Source organism: Nelumbo nucifera, chromosome 6 (assembly GCF_055504915.1).
Source record: "Nelumbo nucifera cultivar China Antique chromosome 6, China Antique-T2T, whole genome shotgun sequence".
Classification (NCBI taxonomy): Eukaryota; Viridiplantae; Streptophyta; class Magnoliopsida; order Proteales; family Nelumbonaceae; genus Nelumbo; species Nelumbo nucifera.
The window spans coordinates 37,384,346-37,401,530 of NC_142654.1; the positions used below are offsets into that span (position 1 = coordinate 37,384,346).

Below are 17,185 nucleotides of genomic sequence, written 5' to 3' on the forward strand. Positions count from 1 at the left end.
AAAAATCAGAACTAAGCAGGAGAATTAAAATAATCAAGGATAACAAAGGAGTAATATGTCATGGCAATATATGAAATTATGAATGGAGAATGGAAGAACAACCGCTTAACAATCAAGAATGATTATCTAAAAAAATAACTGGATCAATAGTACGTATTATTAATCAATATGGCATGGAATTCGGTGAGTGACATGAAAGGGAAGGAAAACAATTAGTTACCCTAAGATGTAGATCGTAGACAAATGAAAGAGGTATTTGTTCAAGTTGATTTAAGATGGAAGTTGTGCGTATTAATAAGGTCGCGTTTGGCAATTCTTTCTGTGGTGTCTTTTAGATTTTTCAAAGCTCAAAGACCAACCAACGATCTTTCTTGTTGGGCACTCGAAAGATATGAAGCCCGGAAGATGCAGGCCCCAGAAAGACCCGTCAAAGCCCAATATAGGCTAAAACCGGGAAGCTTCAAATGAAGCTTATGGTCTTTTGAGATGGCTAGAGCTTCCAATTACCTGTACCAAAAAACACCAAAAATTCGATGGGGTGGAGAGGTTACCCCCATTTCTCACCTAATGCTGAACAGAAGTAGAGAACCTCGCGAGAGAGAAACCATCTGCACCAGGTACATGTTTCGCCATTTCTTTTCTTCTATCTTCATGTTATTTTCCTTTTTCTTCATCTATGTCTTCTTCTTCTTCTTCTTCTTCAGCCTTCTCTTTGTAGATGAATAATCAGTCCTTTTTTTGTAGAAATCTAAAATCTTTGTCATTCTTCAGTTTCTCAGGTACAACCTACATTTCAAGGTTCATGTTTTATTGGATTTACTTATAGATTTAAGTTTTCACTCATTAGGGTTATGGTTTATTTAGGGTTTGATATGCTAATTGAACTAGGGTATTTGAGATTTGATTGTCTAGATATGATTATGATTATTTTTTTATGCTTTAAGTTTTCACTCATTAGGGTTATGGTTTATTATCTTTTTGATTTATTTAGGGTTTGATATGCTAATTGAACTAGGGTATTTGAGATTTGATTGTCTAGATATGATTATGATTATTTTTTTATGCTTTGGTTTGGGATGTGATTATAAAATTGAGTTTCATATCACCAAATATTTATTTCGACCAAAAATAAGAATATTATCCCTTTCATTTGGATTATTAGTTTCTGCATGCTACAATACTACATTTTAACAAATACAGCAAAAGAATAAATTGCAATTGTATTTTCAGGATTGCTAAATTAGTGTATATTTTCCTTATTTTGATGCACTTTATATTTATTATTTGTCTCATGTTTTCTGAAACATTTGTTAAACCCACACAAGAACAAAACCATTCCCGTAATTGACAACCCAGCATAGAGGGAGGTGCTTTTAATTGACAACTCTATTTTTAACCCATAATTTAGTAGTAAACATATGAACTTACCATTGGGTTCAGTCCTGTAATGCAGACCCAAACCCTCTGTAATTGGATTAATTGGGTTCAGTTCTATTTGGATTTTCATGACCCATTAACAGTCCCATTTAGTTTGCCAAATGGGTAAATTTCTTAAACTATCTTTACTATTTAGCTAATTGACTAACTCTACCGATATTATTTATATGTTGTTTTAGAGTATCCCTACTATTTCTGACCATTATTTAAAACCTCCCTTGCTGTTAGCTTTCCATTACACTCAGTTCACATGTGATATTACGTCACTAGTAATTTTTTTTTTTAATTCTTAAAATACCTTTCCTGTGACATGTTTGTCGTCCTCAACCTTGAGATGGAAGAGGAGAGCAGCGGTGACAAGAACCCCTTCTCCCGATCCCTCTCTATCCTCTCACTGTTTCCATCTTTCCCGCCATAGGGCATTTGTTTATGTCTTCTACGATGAGAACAGAGTTGCAGCAGCAGTGCACCTCTCTTGTTCTAGATGCTCACCAACTGTGCCTACCAGATCTGGCAAAGCACAACACCAAATGATACAGTACCTGCTTACCTTAAGTTGTCAAAATTGGACACAAGTCTCTGGAATAAAATTCTAAAAGATAAAATTCTGAAATGCCATTAACGAGATCCACGGTTGGATCTCACCCTCTAGGTCTCTGCATCTTGACATCTTCTCAGAAGAGTTCTTGGTACAAATTCTCAACCCAGATGAATGCCTCTCATAAGAGCTTCATAACCACGTGAAGATTTCCGCATCTCAACATCGTCTCTCTTGCTTGGTTCCTAGGACTGGCCAATTTAGTTACTTCAATTTGACCATCTTCGTTGGCAACCCTGTAAGCTGGGGCATGGAATTCCAAAGCCTTGCATGGCAAAGATGACAGCAATGAAGGCCCCAGGAGTCTTCTTGTTGGCGAATTCAGACAAGAGTGTGGGAGAAAGTGGATAGAGTCACCACCGATGTCGAATTCAAGCCAGAAGTGGAAGAAACAGAGGGTGGCCATTACATCTTTTGCACCTTGTCCAAATGAAAGCCCGGAAGCAATTGAACAGATGACCATGAGCATGAGGGTCATGCCATAAACACGCTTACGACCCATCTTATCACCAAGCCAACTGAAGAAAAAATGGCCGACGAGTGTGCCACAAAATGCAACGCCATTGACAACGACTGATACATTGGGAGGTAGGCTTCTAGCTTAGTCGGCCCATCAACATGGTAGTATATCTGACCAATCAATTTGGTGACGAGTGAGAGGCAGGACAGATCATAGGCATCTGTAAATAAACCCATGCCTGCAATATAGACCCCTTCCGTTTAAAACACTATGATAAATTCTTCCTCGTATTGATGTAAATGACAATATAGAATTGTAGTTTCATATTTGATCCCTAAATTTGTTGTCATTAAAAAGCATCTCCAAATATCCTAGGGTATCTAGTAGCAACGGTAATTTCACTTGTCCATCCCAACGATAGAGTGTAAACTTGGGATTTTTTTCGAAGATTTAATAAGGTTATCCTTCACTCATAATTGTGCAAAACAATGTCGACATCTTACGGTTCTCCTTCCAAAATTTCATCATTCTGTTAAATTCTTTTGGGATTGATGTAAAAAAAAAATCCGATATTCAAAAGTAGAATAAGGACATGTTACTTGAAGTGGACGATTAGCAATGTCACTATTATCATTCCCATCTTGTAATTGATACATATTCACAACCACACCGGTAGCAACACTTGTATGTTCATTTAATAATGTAGAAGATCTCATAAGAAAAAACCTTTGCATGACTAACAAAAAAGTTGATAATTTGGGTTGTGCTTTTGTCTTTGATGTCTCTATTAACAATCTCCTATGAGAAAGCTTTATAGCAAGTAATTTTTCAATATAACATTGTTCTGGTTTCCTGTAGGCATTAAGTATATAGGTTCCTATGAGCTAATGAGATAATCTAATTAGGTTAATAATAAGCTAATAAGCTAATCCTTTGAGAAAGCTTATAGAAAATAACTTTTTCATATAACACTATTCCAGTTTTCCTGTTGGCATAAAGTGTATATATTCCTATGAGCTAATGACCTATTAGGATAATAATAAGCTAATAACATAATAATTACTAGGGTCATTTATTAAAACACCCCCTATAATTTCATGAATTTACTAAAACCTACCCTATAGTTTGTATTTTACTAAAACATCCTCTATAATTTGCAATTAATTTACTTAATCGACCTTCCATTAGATGATAGTGGAAAATGATAGTTTTAAGCCAAACATCCATTCAAATTAATATTAATATTAATAATATTATTATTACAACTATTTTATTTTATTATTATTATTATTTTTTTATGCTAACAAAATTGCAACAACAAATTAGAAACACATAAATCATTTAAATGACATAAATAAACCAAACATTTTCAAATAAATCGAAACAACAAAGACAAATAATCTACATCAAATGACAACCTAATTATTTTTATTTTCCTGATTAATATTCCTAGGATTATTATTTTTATTAATAAATACTATTAATTAATTAAATAATTAAATAATACCATAATTAATAAAACTGTTAATTAATGAAATTTCGTATTTATTAAAAGTTTGGTTAAATGATTAATGAATAAAATACTGTTAATTGATAAATACAGTATCTTAATAGAAACTGTTAATTAATTAATAATATTGTAATGATTAAAAATATTGTATTAATTAAAAATACAGTTAATATAGTATTTTAATAAATACTATTAATTAATTAATAATACTACAATTATTGAAAATATTGCATTTATTAAAAATATTGTTAATTATTTAAAGGATAAATTTCTTAAACTACCCTTATGGTTTAGATAATTGACTAAGTATACCCCTACTATTTGATTATTGTCTAACGCTATCTCTACTATTTCTAACAATTGACTAGCTCTACCCTTACCATTAGCATTTGTTAATATTTCATTAAAACTCATATACACATGACACCATGTAACCTATAATTTTTTTTTAAACCTAATTTTACCCTTTATCCCTCTCCCTCTCCCTCTCCCTTCTTCACAGGTCATGATTCAAGCTGGCCATACCAAGGCTAGGAAAACGCAACCATAAATGCAACGTCCTAGTTCTCCAATAATTTTAGGATGATCACACTGAGCAGCCATGCAAAGTTGATTAGGAAGGTGCATCTCTTCAAGGTTATGAAGAAACACAAATATACCAAAATGAATTGTACCATCACAGCGGATTTGGGTACCATCAAAATCTGCAATTTGAGCTGCCTGCGATGGATTTCGAGTTGTACGGTGTTAATCACTCGTTCTTCTTCCACTTATGGGGGAGGTTATTTATTTTTGTTTTCTTTTTTTTCCTTTCTCTCTCTCCTTTTTCTTTCCCTTAATTCTCAATCCCATGTTTCATCACCGCCGCTACAGCGGGCCCCTCCACCTTCAGTCACACTCTCACTCTCTCTCTCTCTCCCTTCCTACTATAGCAATGGAAATCGAGAAGCCAGTGTCATTGTCTCTGATGTCTTCTCTGACGTAGCTTCATCGCCCCTAACTCCCTTGTCGATCTGTTTTTGGCGAGTTGAACCCGACCCCAACACTTCCTCCTGTTAATCGAAAAAGCTCTCTAGGTCTCCACCTCCTTCTCGCCACTATCCCCATCAGAAACAACAACCAATGCCGGTGGATTTGAGTTTCTCACTTCCACCTCCTTTAGAAAGCAACTTATTGGTGACAGTAGAGAGAGGGCAGCTGGATTCGGTCAAGCTGGTGACGACTCCAAATATAATCAGAATAGTGCGCAGTTTTGCTAGATCTGAGTATCTCTCAGATCTCAAATCTAGGTTCCTTGCAGATCTGAGAGATACTTAGTAGATCTGCGCACCTGTTCGAAAGTTCTGAGATCTCCAACCTCTTTCTACCGATTTTGGGAAGCTTCTTTTCTGCAACAGGGGCCTTCTCAACCTTCTTCTCTGCCTTGATGCCATTGAAATGTTTGAAAATTTTCACCATCGCACTGCCGTCCGGAAATTGCAGCAACTACTGTCGCAAGCGAAAGCGATGGTGCTCCATCTCTATTCTCGAACACTCTATTGATCTCCAAACTTTGCAGCAACAACTGTCCCCGTCTGTCTTAAAACGAAGGTCAAAAAAAGTAATTATAAATTTCGTGCATAAATTTGGCTTAAGGGAGAAACAGACATTTCAGAGCTTTTGTCAATATGTAGCGTTAGACAATAGTGAAACAGTAAAGGTAAACATATCGATGAAACCCTCCATATTTCACAAGATTACCGATGGGATTACCATTCGCAAGCCCTGAACCTGATTCAAATGAGAGCACTACCGTAATCTATAATTCCAGAATATAGCGGTGGGAACATCATTGTCGGTCCCAGCCGGAATTCTTGCAGTTTTGGTACAAAGTTCATGCCATTTGACACGATGGTTTCTTCTATATTGCCTTGTGACTCATCTCAATACTTCACAAGATTACTGAAGTCTAATCCAATACTTTTGGGCAAGAACCTCTCATTGTTGGGGCCGCTCAGTAATGGATTGAAGAAGAACGGTTAGGTTTTAAGGATAACAACCAATCCCTGAAATTCAGAAAAAGAAAACAACATTCGTGTATACTTTACCAACTGATACCTAGCTTCAACAATGCTCTTGTGGAGTGCATCCGCCTCTGCATGATTCTTGGCTGCACATGCCTTTGATCTTTGAGCTACAACCGATTGTACAACTTTGGAAATATTAGATCAGTGCTGAAAGCAATGTTGTTTCTTTCACCGACAGGGAATTCTTGTGGCGGGGGTTGAGAGAATGTGGGCAAGCTCTAAAGCTGATCAAGGTTCTTGGTTATGAGACGGAGTTTTCTTTGATTAGGAGAAACGGTCCCCTCCGAAATTGATTAAATCATTTTCTTTGATTTGGAGATACCGATTTGGAGACAGTAGCGTAGAAGCTGATCAAATCGTTTTTAGTACCCGTCTTAGTCTTTCCCCAAAACACTGAAATAGCTCGATAGTTACTCTCCCTTGAATTTGATGAAGATGAATTTGATTTCTGATTCATGAGTGAACTCGAATCTAGAATGGACTCTATTGCTTTGCTCAACTTTATATTCTTCATTAAAAAAGGCCATTTTGAGCGATTGATTCAAGAGCCCTGACTTGGAGACAAAGGCCTTGCTGTATAGGTACAGTTTACTCATCTAGGATTCAGTTTTGTCTGAAAATTTGGAGATTTTTGAAGGGCATCTTCCAATCTGGTGTTTGAATCTAGGGAGGAATGACAGTGAAGATGATAATGGTGGCCATGGCCGCCTCTGTTGCCAAAGTAATCTGAGGTGAAGCTGGTTTTGCTAAGGATGGAGGGGTTTCAGGTTGGGAGAAGAAATAAAAGGAGAAAAGGAAGAAAGAGAGAAAAATATGGAGGAAAAAGAGAGAAAGAGAGAGAAAAAAAGGTCAAAGGATGAAGGGGATTTTTGAACAGTTTGTGACAAAGGGTAACAGTCCCCTTTCACCAGCTACAAGCTCTAGAGAGGGAAAAAGGGTAAGGGATTTTTGAAAATATTCAGTCACGTGATGTCACATGTAAACAGTTTGTGACAAAGCATTAACATTAAGAGAGGTTTTAGGCAATTGTCAAATACAGTAGAGGTGGTGAAAGACAAAAGTTAAATAATAAGGATTAGTTAGTCAATTAGCTAAATAGTAGAGGTAGTTTAAGAAATTTTCCCTTAAAAATATTGTATATTAAAATAATATATTTATTGAAAATATGGTTAATTAATAAAATACTATATTTATTAAAAATATTATTAATCAATAAAATACTATTTTTAATAAATACTATTCACTATTTAAAAGTATTGTAATTATTAAAAATACTGTCATTATTAAAAATATGGTATTTATATTATATACTAATTATATATAAATACTATTAATACCATAGTTGTCAAGGCGGTGCCTAGGCAGGCACCCTTTGAGGCTCGCCTCGCCTAATCACCAAGTAGTTTTGTACTATGTATTATAAAATACTTTTTATTCTTTATTTTTTGACATTATAATTATAAAATAGGAACTATTAAACTAAAATATTCATTCTATGTGTTTATATATTAATTTTTTTATTTGTAGGGCTTAATCAATACAAACATTTCTAAATGTTGAATTGAACCCTCATAGACTTTAAAACCTAAACGACTAAATAAGGAAGAACTTAAAATTTTGTCTATTCAACACATTTTCAACTACTACTAGTATAGTAGTACTATTGCTACTTTTTTTTTTCTTTTCCTACAACAAAAATAAGGGTTCAGCCCCTATATTTTTTGAATTTTCTGTTCTTTCTTTTTCTTCTCTTTAATATTTGATACTTCAACATGAACTCTATACTTATGAAAATTATGAATAGTTATGAAGGAAATATGGTTATGGTACCTAGGAACTACCTGGCCTAGGATCTATGTTTTCTACATAAAAAAAAAAAGAAAAAAAAAATCATTGCCTAGGCGATTAGGCGCCCCCTTGTCGCCTAGCCTCACCTTGGCGTCTTGAAAACTATTATTGCTACTATTAATTAATAAATCATTATTATTATTATTATTATTAAGTAATACACAAATTGCTTAACGAGTTTCTCAACCTGCACTCGTTTGATTGGGATCTGGATGATTCGAACAATATTTTCAAAAACGGGTGGAAGATGACCTGATTAGATCGTCTTCTTCACCCACACGCTAAAATGGGTCCTACGATGACCTAGTTCATTTTTTTACCATTTCTTTCATTTTTTTTTCCAGATTGTTGACATCTAGTGAGTCGGTATGGGTATTGACAATAGAAAATGACAGAACTAGCTTGAATAAAGTTTAATCGTACCTAGTTATTGCTACTGTTTCTTTAAGTTTTCAAATGCTAAAACCGATTTGAACGAATTGTTTCTTGGTGGAAAACGTGCCTGAAAAAATAAAATGTTAATGGAGAAGAGTTATTGAAGACGCAATTGAAAATCCAAGGAAGAAGACAAACCTGGAAATGAGAAACCAATGCAGAAAACCTCTCCAAACTTATCTGAACTGAAAAAAATACCCACCTGAAATGGAAAAACGAAGCATTCCAGAAATGGAAAAAGTATTGGAGAGAAGAAAAACAAAGAAAAAAAAAATACCAATTTGATTGATGAAAGATGGGTTGCGATTTTGGAGTCTATGGACATGAAATTTCAACATGTGCAGCCGAAACTAATACCAACTCAAAAGGAAGTTTATTTCCCTTCTTTTTAACTTGCTTAATATTGAGGACAATATTGTATTTAAGTTTGGGGGGGGGGGGGGGGAGATTGAAATTTTATGATTAAAATTTTTGTGAACCCGACAGCATGATATGATTGCACCAAAATTTTTCGAAATATGCTTTAGCTTAAGTTGTAATTGCTAAATTTTTCTTGATGACTAAAAGCCTATGATAAATTCTTCATTGAAACCGAATATAATTTAGAAAGAAAGATAAATGCTAATCTTGAGGATTGATTGACTCTTGTGTTAACTCTATTGTATTATGAATGTTGAAATTCTTGAGCACATTATGCCATGATCTTGTGAATTGTGTGCAACTTAGTGAATAATTATGTGAGTTATATGGAACATTATGATCATTATGTGATATTGTAAAATTTGTTTAATTAGCCTTTGAGGCGAAATCCTAGACAACATATCACTTAGAGATGATTTAGGCCATCTTTGGATCGTTCGAGCCTTTTAAAGCCAACTTTGATATATTTCAATCCTTAGTTACCCTTTCGAGCCTTTTCAAAAGAATGACATATGCAAAACATATGATTAGTCACCATTTGAATTCTTTTCTTTAACACTCATTGTACTTAACCTATCAAACCCGAAAAACCATGATCTACCCTTCAAGAGAGCTTAATTTTACACAATGATGTTGATGAATGAAAGAATGGAAGATGAAAAAAAAATGCTAAAAAAGAAAGAAAATAGGCTTCAAAAATATATCATGAGCCTAAAATTATGTGCTGAAAAGTTTATTCACTACCCAAAAAAATCAAAAGAAATAAGTTTGGGGGTTGTGATACATGTGGAAAGAAAAAAAAAGAATATGGAGATATCTGGAGAGTACATTTATATGCGCATATCCTTCTATGCTCTCTTGCTTTGTAATTCCTTATCCTTTTTTTGTTAGCCCCTACCTAAGTCTCACATTACAAGCTTAATAAAGACTTATTGATCTAAAGTTTTATGATTGCCTATATTAGTGGAGAATGACTATGAAAAGCATGCCTATGGAATATCCAAAAATTTCAAGGATCAATTTCAAATATCCATTGGTTTGCATAATTTGAGCTAAGAAACATGCATAAAACTGGAAAATTGGCAAAACACACACACACACACTTCAATTTTCATGATGAGATTTTGTTAGAATAAGATTTATGATAATTCTTGACTGGTATTTTGAATGCTTTCTAAGTTATATACCTTATACAATCTTTGAGGCATATACTTTGGAAAATCAAGATAAGTAAAGCATGATCAATTTATGAGCTTAAGTATGATTTTATTCATATTTTGCTCAATGACGATCAAAAGCTAATTTTGGGGGTATTTGATAAGCTTATATTTATACATATTTAATACCTCTAACTTGATGATTTTGGTAATGTATTTCGGAATTAGTATAGTGTTGCACTAATTATGATGAAATTGTCTTGCAAGGTGATTTGGAGTTTAATTTTGAAATTTTAAGGAAGAACTCAATTTATTTGATCAAGACAATCATAGAGGAAAATCCATGCAGCAATGATATTCCATGATGTGGCCATGAAGAAGAGAATGCATTGAAATCGGATTTGATATGCATGCACAAAAAAGGAAATTTCCTGTTTTGATATATTTCCGTATTTTGGGCATAACTTTCTGCCTAAAACTTGGATTTAGGTGATTCAAATGGCTAATTAAAGCTAAGAGATAGGGATACAACTCTTATGTTAATCGCACACCCTAATTCTGCCACCAACCAAGTGAAATTTGAATTACAAGTTTCGGGTCTAACAGTTGGCAGCATAGAAGAAATAGAAATTCAACTTTGATCAAGACTAAGAGACCTAATTTGTGTTGAATTAGGATTCTGCATTGAGAGGTAATAGAGGATGAGGTTGCATTATAAAAAAGACCGTAGACTCAAGGCAAAGGGATACATCCTTAGAGAAAATTCGACAGAGGAGAAAAGAAGCAGCAGTTTCAGCACGCTAGAGAAGAAGAGGAACAATCCGAATCTAGGAGGGAGGAAGGCTTAGTTGTTGCACTTGTCTTTTACCTTCAAAGGCTAAAGTTTTCTTATTATTCTATTCATTTCTTAATGTGTTTTTGTTGGGTTTTTTCTTTAATTTTCTTGAGTGAGTTGAATTTAATTATGTCTAGCTAAATTCTCTTAGTTAGGGTTTAGATGGATTTTGATCTTAGGATTATATGGTTGTTTGTCTAATTCAATTCAAGGCCTTTATTATTTGCATGAGGAATTTTTATTGTTGTGCTTAATGCTTTAAAAGAATTGACCAATCTTTTAATGATTTGATGGTTTATGCATGACTGACTAAAGGATTGTTACGAATTAGATCCCTAGGCAATAAAAATCGCATGTTAGACTATGATGTCCAAAGATGATTAGCTCATGTATGGAAATCAAGGAAACTTAGTAAGTCAAATCTCCTTCTAAGATTAGAGGTTTCCAAAGAACTTAATGCTTATTTTTCTTTTTGACAACCACTTAAAAATTTGATGGTAGAATTTGATTAATAAATGATTAACATGACTTGAAAAAGCTTGTTAATTAATTTAGGGAAATCTATCATCACATGCAAATAACTTTAATATACCTTAGGGTAATTTCAGTCTTAAGTTGGATTAAATAGGTAATTATATAACCTTGATTTAATGAAATATAAACCCTAGCTACATTCATTCATTAATTTAGTTTTTATTAAATTTTAGATTTGCATTAATTTTTCTTAGTTTTTATTCACCCGATTGATTCACGAGTTCAATTTAGGTTAGTTTAAAATTGATTTGGTACTATGATCTAGTCTCTGTGGGATCGACACTCATCTCATCCTTATACACATATTTGACTAAGGTACACTTGCCTGAATTAACTGTGCATAAATTACACAACAAAATCCAAAACCACAAACCCAACAACAACAAGATCACCCAAATCCTACACCATTTACCCCTTCACCTTTAAGACCTGAAGTTGAAACTGATTTCAATTGTCCGATCGGAATCATTTTGATCCCGAACCTCATTTCATATTAAATCAGAAATCAAAGACCATAAGTACGTAGAGCCCAAAAATCCAAATCCGAGGACACCAAGATCAGTTAAATCCGATACCATTTACCCCTTCATTTTAACACTTAAAGTTGGAATCGATGCCGATCGTTTGGTCGGAGTCATTTGGATCTTGAACCTCATTTCACATCAAATAAGAAATCCAAAACCATAGGTATGTACATCCCAAAAATCAAAATCCAATAATAGCAAGATCACCCGAATCCGACATTGTTTACCCCTTAATCCTAAGACCTGAAGCTGGAACCGATTCCAATCATCCGATCGGAGTCATTTCGATCCTAAATTTCATTTCACATCAAATAAAAAAATCCAAAAATATGTAGAGACCAAAAATCCAAATCCGATGACACCAACATTACCCAAATCAAACATCCTTTACCCCTTTTATCTCAAAAGCGGTACTACAATGCCAGAGTAGAAAAGCGGAACTTCCACGTCGACGACCTGGTCCTACGTAAGATCATGGTACCCGAGCCCGGTGTTGGCAAACTTGGACCGAACTGGGAAGGACCCTACCGAGTAAAGAGAACATTCGTGGGAGCATATGAGCTCGAAACCTTAGAGGGCAAACAAGTACCCCGAGTGTGGAATGTCATTAACTTGAGACGATACTACCTATAAATCACCAAGCGAAGTGGACTACGAGTTGCTACCAGAGCCTAAGGGCTAGAATGCTGAGCTAACAAGGACCTCGGCATGGGCAAGCAAAGGAAAAATGCTAACACCAAGCTGATAGGCAAAGTGCTAATAGCGAGCTGATAAGGACCTCGACATCTCATCATCTGAGGCCAAGTGTTAACACCAAAATAGGCCGCACGAGTACAGTAACCCAGGTAGAAAACGGATCGGGCATATAGTCAGTTCGGAAAAAAGAGAGGGTGACAGAACAACACTTAACCAAAAAGAGAACATTTCATTACAAAATACTTTGTTTACATTCAAAAAAAAAAAAAAAAACAACAGAAGCGAGCTCCCAGGCCCGAAGGTACATCTTCCTCACCATCGGAAGGCACTTCAACGATACCCGAGGGTCCTGCCTCATCCTCAGAATCCGGTTCACCATCAACCACGTTGGCCATCTCCTGAGTAATGCGCGAAGTGGTTATGATGCTGATATCAAGCTCGGGGTATGCGTTCCTGATCATCCACCGGCTCAGTTTAAAACCCCTCCTGTACGAGTTCACCATTAGGTCGTCAAAGCACGGCGAGGCGATATAGTCATCGACAACCTTCTTCTTGGCATCCTCGATGCCTTAAGAAAAGATCTCAGTCCTCTCCCTAATATCCTCTTGAAGGTATTTGACCTGATGCTGCAAGTCTAGCCTCAGGTCCGCCATGTGCTTCACCACCACTCCCATGGCCTCGGTGTCTCTCTGAGACCTCGCTAGTCTGGCCTGTGCAGCGCGAGAAGCCGCTTCGGTAGCGCGGGAAGCCTCTTCGGCAGCACGCGCCCACCTCGAGCTCCTTTCCGCTTGGACCGTTAACACATGGATGGAGGAGTTCACCTGCCAAAAAGAAAAATAACGACAATGTTGAAAGAGTAACAATGATAAGGGTAATGACAAGGAGTCCGACAAGAAGTCTCTAACTTACCACCATGGCATAAGAGGCAGCACGCCTGGCTACGTGGTTCAAAGGAAGCTTGGCCCATGCTGCGACCTCCTCAGGGTAAACGGCCTCCTTACATTTTTGAAGAGCGTGGTTCGGCGACAGTATGCTCCTGAACTCGCCTTGGCCTCCCGAGCCTGAAGGCCCAGCCCGGGTATAAGCAGCCTCAGTGTAAGGAGCCCCTGTATAAGCAACCTCGGCGTAAGGGGCCCCTACCGCTTCTTGTACTGGAGGGGCCATCTCGGGCTCCCTGGGCGGAGAGCTCGGTACCTCGGGCTCCGCATCTCGGGGCGGTTCGGCATGAACCCGTTTGGCAACTCACTTCCTCCTCTTCATGGCGTGAAACAAGTTCCCACCACGAGTCTTTTCTGCGTCCATCACACTTGCAAAAAGAGCTCGGCATCAGAAAAAACAAAAGAATGGAAAGCAAAAAACAAAGGCAAACCTCTGAGCGAGGAAACTACCCGAACTCAGGCCGGCCTGGATGAGCTTGGCCTCCGTCAGATAATGGTGGCATTTTAGCCCGAGCCGGGCCTAGTCCCGGAGGCCCTTCGCCGTCTCCCTATCTAGCGTAACACCAAGGTCAGGGGCAGCCAACCCCCACCCGGTTTGGAACATCCACCCTGATGCACTTCGTACCACGAAGTAGTTCCGTTTCCACGCCGGGACCTTGTTGGGAAGATCGTGTAAAATTTTGAACCCCGGGCGAGGAGACAGGTAGTACGCCCGTCTATGCCCAGGAAGGGGACCTGCTTGCTTCTTAAGCATGAGGATAGAAGAGAAGATCTCTAGGTCTAAAGGCAGAATGTGTATGCAAAAGAGGGAGATAGTCCCAACTAAGTTGCGGATAGAGTTCGGGTGAAGCTGGCCGACGGTGACGCCGAAGTGGTTCATAACCTCGACGATAAGAGGGTGGAAAGGATGGCACAGCCCGGCGACGAGCTACTCCTGGAATATCGACATCTCGTCTGGACCGTGTTCCCAAGGGAAGTTGCCCGAGGGTATAGAGTAAGTATACTCCCCGGGCATGTTGAACTGGGTGATAAAGGAGTATAGCCCCCCGGGCGTCATGGTTGAAGACCCGAACTTGTCTAACATCCGACCTCGATGAGAGGAGGATGCCAAACTACCCGAGGCGACTCAGCATATGGGTTCGAACTCTTCCTCGAGCTCTCCCTCGAGCTCTACTTCGGGCTCCGCCTCGGGCTCACTAAGGCTGCCGGGGGCCATAGCTCGGTTCGTGGAACCTGCATCTGACCCCCTCGAGAAGCTGTCTGAGTTGTCCGAGCTAGACATAGGGAGGAAAGAAAGACTAGGAAGAAAGTACTGACTCACCTGGAAAAAGCTAACGGACCACGAAAGGTTGACGCGAGCTCAAGAAGTGAATGCAGGAGAATGGCGATAGAAAAGTGACTGGGGGTCCCCCACTATTTATACCCACAGTGACCGAAAACCAATGGCTCTGATCGAGGCAAATCCAACGGCTCGTGACCAAGCTGACCGCACGCCTTCTAAGACCGAGACGTGACTGAACGCACATCTTTGGAAACTGAAGCGACGCCAGTGCACGTCTCCCAGCATTGAAGGCAGCAGTGGTGCGTTTTGTGAATTTGAAATAACACCCGCCGCCACGTCTCCCAGCATTGAAGGCAGTAGTGGCGCGTTTTTTGAATTTGAAAAAACGCCCGCCATCACGTCACCCAGCATTTAAAGGCGGATTGGCGCATTTTATGACTTTTTGGCGCTCGAGGAATCCGGAAATCTCCTGATGTACGCACACTTCACGCCATCAGTCAACCGGTTTGAAGTACGGGTCAAATCCACCCGTCACCTCGTGAACTCCCCGCGCTAGAGAAAAGACCCTTAGCGCAAGGAGTGGGGGGCAATTGATGGAGGTAGATTTGGCCCGACCTCTTGGCCACCCGACACGTGGAAGCAACCGAGGGTGACCTGGCAGGAACGACAGCTCGACACGGCAGTTCTCAAGGCGCGAGCTCTGAGAAGAGGAGCCCTGAGCTCCTCCAAGAGGAACCCATGTCCCAAGCTCCCCAAAAGGAGCCCGAACTCTCCATTTGACCCCGAGCCTTGCGAGGAGTGCAAAGGGCAACAACCCGAACTGGCCCACCCTAGGGCAGTTCGAGCCACACTTCTATCCGAACTCAAGACTTCACCTCGCACGCCACTCCAGCACTTCGTTTCCAGGCTGCCGAACTGAACAACCGTACCTGACACCAAAAGAGTCTGTATCATGAGGCGGCGCGCCTGATTGACTTAGGATCTGACGCTTAACAGCCGCACTTCAACGGCCACCTGCCACCGCCACCTCCAGTTACAGAGACGGTTCCGACAAAGAGAGCAGTGGCGGTTGTCAGCCCCAGCAGAGGTGATGACACCCGAACTGGCAGAAGTGCAGAGGTAATGATACCCGACCTGACAAGAGCTTGGGAGTGAGTGTGCGAAGTGGTTATAAGAGGCCCTCTTCCCCCCAAGAATGGAGGTACGTGATAACTTTGCGCCATCTGGTTTTTTATCTTGCCTTTGAGAAAATACTAACTTGAGCTTCGGAGCACTCTCACCGGGTTCCTCCCCGGAGACTACTTGCTTTCTTCCCCATTTTAGACACCTTTTGCTCCAGTCAGAGGCAAGATCGTCGACAGATAGGACCGACCGGATTGCGCTCCATCAATGTTGATGGCTTATGCAGTAGCCCAAGCTTCAGCTAGATTGATTGAAGTAAAACCAACAGTATAGGCTTTTAAGTCAAGAATCGAATCCAAATGATTCCTAGCAATAGAAGCAATGGAAAGGCATCCAAATTTATTTTTATGGTCGCAGGTTTGGGATTGATCAATACAATGGATTTCCACACTTTTGTAATTTTATTAATGACATCAAGAACTGAAATTTATTTCATTTATGGCATCATGCATCAAACCGTTTGACCCAGACGATCGAATCACTTAACCACAAAATGGTGGCCAATTCTATTTCTGGGTTAGTTTTCAAAATCTTGTTATAAAATGATCTAAAAAATGATGAAAAGAATAATTATGATATTTTATAAAATTTTAAATAGTATAAAATGGTTTTGACCGATCAAAACCCACCCATAAATTTTGATAAATAACACCATATTCCTTATTAACTTTATGATTTTGATTTATTGATCAATTGTTTTTCGGATATCATATCTTTTCCATAATCGAACCCTTTGTTTTTTTTGAACTAAAATAAAAAATCGAGGAAACGATTGACTTTCCCAAATCAAATTAAAAGAAGGAAGGGAGGTTGCCTCAAAAATGCCGATTTGTCTTCAAGAAAATCCAGGTTGAGACATAACAGATCCATCGGACCTTCACCTCCACGGGAACGGAATCTGTTACTCACACAGGTCGCCTCACAATGACGCACATCCCACCGTGCATTGGAGCATCTCCCGTAAATAAGAACACGTAAATACGGTGGGTTGTTTCAATGCACGGTAAGATGTAACTGTGAGATCAGTGTGAGGCGCCATTTATGAGGAGCAGATCTGGTTTCCCACCGACGACGTATCCTGGGTTCCAGACCCAAGGTTGTGCCAACAGCAGTTTTGTGGTAATCTTTTCGGAAGTTCAGTTGCTGCACATCAGACGATGCGACGTTCCGATGGGACTTGGGAGTTTAATGAGTCCTGAGTCCTGAGTCCTGACCACTAGTTTGACTCTCCATTGCCCTGCTCACTGCCCACGCCAAAACTCC

At 38.7% G+C, this 17,185-nt stretch overlaps 1 long non-coding RNA gene across 1 annotated transcript; it reads left to right on the forward strand.

Annotated features, from left to right (window-relative positions):
- The first annotated feature begins 384 nt into the window (after positions 1-384).
- LOC148790773 (uncharacterized) lies at positions 385-11,066 on the forward strand. The gene is made up of 3 exons (XR_016077130.1): positions 385-617; positions 745-779; positions 10,199-11,066. It is a non-coding gene; the product is annotated as an uncharacterized LOC148790773 (long non-coding RNA).
- Positions 11,067-17,185: the final 6,119 nt, after the last annotated feature.